The sequence below is a fragment of the Zingiber officinale genome, chromosome 3A, assembly GCF_018446385.1.
Source record: "Zingiber officinale cultivar Zhangliang chromosome 3A, Zo_v1.1, whole genome shotgun sequence".
NCBI classification, from domain to species: Eukaryota; Viridiplantae; Streptophyta; class Magnoliopsida; order Zingiberales; family Zingiberaceae; genus Zingiber; species Zingiber officinale.
In genome coordinates, this window is record NC_055990.1 from 137,370,229 (window position 1) to 137,375,607 (window position 5,379).

Here is a 5,379-nt window from a genome sequence, read left to right on the forward strand (position 1 = left end):
TTTTAAAACTTTTTCAAAATTTTAACCTTGCTAAAATTTTACTTAAAATTTTAACTTTGTTAAAAAATTTAAAATTTACACTTTACTAAACCTTTTAATTTATTTTAGAATTTTACTTTACGATTTTTTTTCAAGTTTCAACGTTACTAAATCTTTTCAAATACTCACAAATTTTCATCCTTTTGAAAATTTTACTTTACGATTTTTTTTCAAATGTTTTATACTTCACTATATTGTTACAATTTTTTCTTATTTGAATATTTTACATTTATAAATTTTCAAAGTCAAACTTCACTTAAGTGTGATTATTTCTCCTATTTTTGATGTGTGTCAAAGGTGGAGACACAGGGAATTCAGGAGGAGATGTTTAACTCAAGGGGAGAGTTAAAATTAAAAATGCTTGCTTATTTATTTTTGCATATTTTAACTTAACTTTGAACCTTAGTTGCCAAACATCAAAAAGGGGGAGATTATTAGTGCAAGTTGCACCAGAATCAAATCTAAGTCTTGATGTTGTCAAATGTTCAAGTTAAGTCTTGTTGTGATCTAACAAGTTAACTAAGTGTGCAGGCTGTTTACTAAACCGGGAAAGTCCTAGTTAGAGGCTAAGCAAGAGAAGTCTTAGCAGATCATGGAACCCAGGTGGAAAGACCAAGTGGGTCAAGAGGACCCGACACTTGGCAGTGAGATCGAGAGGTCTGGAGGACCGAAGATCGAGAGAAAGTCCTCGTGAGCCGATTAAGGCTAAGTGAAAAGTCCAAACAGATCTGGAGGATCAAAGTTTGCCAGGGAGGTTGAGGTAAACAATTGGAGGAGCGGCTGTGAGGTCGTGCTCCTGAAGGGAACAACCTAAGGTCGTTGATCCAACTGAAGAAATCGGGAAGATTTCCAAGTTGAGATCAAGACAGTTGAACTGTCTATTACTCATGCATTAGATATATTATTATTGTGCTAATATCTTGTAAGATATCGTAAAATAATAATAAATAATATTGGACAAAAAATCTTATGGGATTTTTCCAGAATTTTTAGAAATTTTCTGGGAATTTTTTCGGATCTTATACCGAGGGTTTTGAGGGGATTGAGCGGCGGGCGCGGATAAAGCCTGTTAGGAATACCCAATTAAAGTGGGATTTGATTGAGGAATTAACTTAGGTTTTAATTACCTAAACCTAAGTTTATAATCCCTAATTTCCGAGTCATTCTCCTCAACCCCGAGAATTTCTCCTCTTCTCCCTCATGCACTGTCCTCTCCGGCGATTTCTCTCCCGGTGATGTCGCGCCACCGCATAGTGGACAGTCTGATTGTGTTGACGCATCTCAGCCCAACGCCGGCTGAGTCTCCTTTCTTCCTCCCTCTCCCTCGCGATTCATCCCCAAACCCACGACGCCGACCCTGTGCTGCTCCGATCGCCGATCGCCGGACATCCATGAGCAGCCGATGCTGGCCATCGCTTCCTGAGCCCTAGCTTCGGGTCTGCAACCTTCTTCTTGACCCACGACGCCACCCTAGCATGACTCGATCTTGGACCAAAGCAAGAATCGGAGCCCTAGCTCCCATTCCTCGTCGTAGTGGCTGTGGATCGCACAACACCCACTGTAGGGATTGATTGAGGTAAGGCTTGGTCGAGAGATTCTATGAATTCAAGGATTTTTCTGCGTTTATGGTGCTCTCTCTGTTCTGGTCTATGAGGATGCTTCGGATAAACCTAGTGATGGATCTTCCTTGAGAAGAACTTCTTCTTCTCCAATTCTTGTGGCTGGGGTCTTTGGTAGCTCTCGGGTGAAGAGGTAAGGTGCATAGTTGTTGTTGGAAATGAGTTAGTGATGTGTTGTTTGGATGAATTCTGATCCCTCTTTCTTGATCCTGGTGGTGAACAGCAGCTTGATTTGGGATCAATTGAGGTGAGTGTGATTCCGGTTGTATGTAACGACCCAATTTTCCCTATTTCGAGTTCTAAAAGTCCTTATAAAAATCTAGAAATGCTTTAGAAAAATTCTAGAGATTTTTAGAAATTTTTAGAGTATTTGTACCTAATTTTTGGAGTTCGTTTGGTATTTTTACTGAACGAAAGATGTTTCGACAAAAAATGTCCAAGCCGAGATTTGAACCGTGAACCTCGGGTGAAGCAGAGGTTCGCTTAACCAACAGACCAGCCGCGGGTTTGTTAATAAAACCCGAATCAAGTTGTATTTAAGCAGGAGTAGTTAATAGAAATATTGGAGTTATAAAGGGAGAACTTAGGGCTTGATTAGCCGTGACCTAAAACTCCCGAACCTCTCTTCTCTCCTCTCACGCTCGCGACGGCGCGCAGCTGTGCTCTCGGGCGAAAGAGGCGACGGAACTAGGGATCGTCTCCGGCGCCGGATTTGAAGCTTCATCCGAACCCTAGATTTCTCCCTTCCGGTTGTAAGTCCTAAAAGCAAGGGTGAGTTGCTACTCACCTGCAGTAGGAGTTGTTCCGAGCTTTGTTTTCTCCTTCTTTGCTTTGAAACATGCTGTACAGAGATTTGAGTTTGCTAAGAGTTTTGATTCCTTTCTTTGTTTCCGGAAGGCTGTATAAATCGGGATTCCTAGAGCAATAAGGGTAGTTCTTGAATCTTTAGTTCGACCTTTATTTCCTGTAAAATGTGAGGCTTTTGAAGTTCTGCCGCAGCATGTTTTGCCCTAAAAGTTCTCTGTTGCTTTATGAAAGTCTCGGTGGTGAACATGTTTACATGGAATTTTAGTTTCAGTAGGTTTCAAATTTATTGTAGTTAGATTTCTCTTGTTAAAACATGCTGTTCGGAATTTAGTGTTGTAGTTTAGTTAATTTTGGCTTTCTCTTGTCATTGCTGCCGTAGCTAGCTTAAGAGAATTCAGATGTGGATCCAAATCCTTTTGTTCATGAATTCTTGTGGGCATGATCAGTAAATTAGAAGGGTTACAGATTTCAGATTCCTGTTGTTGGGCAAGGAACAAGAAAGAGTTTAGTTTTCTTTTAAAGCATATAGTTTGATTTTGTAGTCTACTGCAGAATGGTATGTTATGTTACAATACATGAAGAACAGTTATGTTTTCCTAGTTTTCAGTAGCAAATCTTTGTTTAGTTGCAAGGTGTGTACAATGTCACAATGTGGGTGAAGATGCTGTGGGATACTTGATTGTAGTTTAGTTCTTAAAGTATGTAATTAAAGGTACTGTAGATTTTTGGTTAGTAATATAGCACAGTTTTTGTTAAGCATGATAGGGCAGAATGTTATGTGGAATTTAGTAACATAGTATGCAGATTTTGTTAAGCTTATAATATGCAGAATTTAGTAGTATAGTGCAGAATTTTAGTATAGTTAGATCTCTTTGTATGCTTAAGTTGTTTTACTTTCACAGCATGCTTAAGTTGTTCTAGTTTCCTAATTGCTAATGGAATAACATGAGCAGTTCTATTTTTATAGCATGCAGATTTTTATAAGTAAAGTATGCAGATTTTTAATAAGCAGATTTTCATAAGTATTGCATGCAGATTTTAGATAAGCTTAGTATGCAGATTTTGATAAACTTAATATGCAGATTTTTATTAAGCTTTACATGTGTTTGTATACAGATTTTCAGTACGTAGAGTGTGTTCTAGTGCACCCCAAGTGCTTGATAAAATGCTTAGCTCAATATAATGCTACAAGAGGCATTTTAATAGCTCAGTTAATGCAGAAGCATTTAAAATAACTTATTTAGTCTTGCTTATATGGGACTACGGTCCAATGGGTGGGCTCCACGCCTCTAGGTTCGGATAACCTAGTTCTAGGTTCGGATAACCTAGTTAAAGCAAGGTAAGAAAATTAGCTATGAAATCGATTTTATTTTTGGCACTGTATCGGATTAGATATCCATTGGGTTGGGCTCCCACGTCCCTAGGTTTAGATAACCTAGCAAACGCTACTAGACTCTGAACTTGCAATCCCGGGTTTAGTTAGGGATACAATTGCCGGGCCCAATCAGCAGATGATTATTATTTTAATCTATTATATAAATAGTTTTCAAAACTTCACAAATTAGTTATGTGAATACAAGTTAGACTCAGTTTAGCATTAATTAGTTTAGCTAGATATCAATTCAGTTTCTTATTGATACACATGATAATTCTATGATTAGCTATACATATTTAGTATTTCAGTTAGTATGATTCCTTTATTGGTTTATGAGCATGATTAGCTATACATGTTTAGTATTTCAGTTAGTTAAATTTCTTTGCTATTTATGAGCATGATTATCTTTACATGTTAGCTTTTCAGTTAGTTTATTTGCTATTTATGAGCATGAGTAGCTTTACATGTTAGCATTCAGTTTTAGCATGTTTTTATTTATATACATGCATATCGAGTTTTTGTGAGTAGGATAGCGCTCACTAAGCTTTTAGCTTATAGATACTATTTTCCTCCTACTGCAGATAAAGGAAAAGCTAAAGTATAAGGAAGAAGGCGACAAGGAGATGCTGTGACGGTGTGTGATGTGTGGACTATGGAGATCCTTGAGACTTAGCTAAAGAACTCACTTAGTTTAAGAATTTGTTTAGCTTAATTTCTTATTAAGTTGATAAGAAAATTTTGTAGTAGGAAGTTATGTTTCCGCTTTTCATTACTTACATGATTTGATTTATTAAACTGCGTGGTTGTGAAAATATATGTTCCAGCCGCCTGTGGCTGAGTATACTCTGTATGTATTTACGGATATGGTCACCGGTACAGGGGAGACTCTGCCGAAATTTTTCGGTAGGGTTTCCATGTGATATTTTTATCATACCGGTTAAGTAGAGTTAGTAGTCAAGTAACGGTCATCCTTAGAGTGTAGTAGTAGTAAGAAGGGTGGTCGTTACATTGTAGGATTCATTAGATACATTGCTGTATTTTTGCTTCTTGGACAAATTTTTGGAAGGATTGATGTATGAATGCTTTGGTAGCTATTGGCAGGGTTATGGTGGGAGCTGTGAGTGTGGATCAGCTACAACCTTCCAAGGTAAGTGATGTATCAATGAGGTATTTCTGATTGGATTGGAATTGTTGATGATGATGTTAGGTTGTTGTAGATTTATGATAGAGATTTGTTATTGGATTAAAGGATGTGTTGATTTGGGGGATTAGTCAGAGATCAGTTTTGATTAGAGTGATCCTATTGGGTTAGGGATTTTATTTAGCTATTTAATTCATATAAATTTAGCTAAATAAAATATAAATATATTGATTCTTCAGGACTTAGATTCGGGACGAGAGTCTCAACGCGGGATACATTTTAAGGCGGGTATTTCTTCCTTGGCCTCTACGTAGTTTTTCTTGATCTTAGTGCATGGCTATTATGTGATGGTTTAGGCTGCTTTATCTTATATCCTGATCGGTTGCTGTTTTTCCTGC

General features: G+C 37.6%; 1 long non-coding RNA gene across 1 annotated transcript; it reads left to right on the top strand.

Annotated features, from left to right (window-relative positions):
* Positions 1-1,694: 1,694 nt before the first annotated feature.
* Positions 1,695-4,989, top strand: LOC122054064. The gene is made up of 3 exons (XR_006132546.1): positions 1,695-1,791; positions 1,882-1,905; positions 4,942-4,989. It is a non-coding gene; the product is annotated as an uncharacterized LOC122054064 (long non-coding RNA).
* The last annotated feature ends 390 nt before the right edge of the window (positions 4,990-5,379 follow it).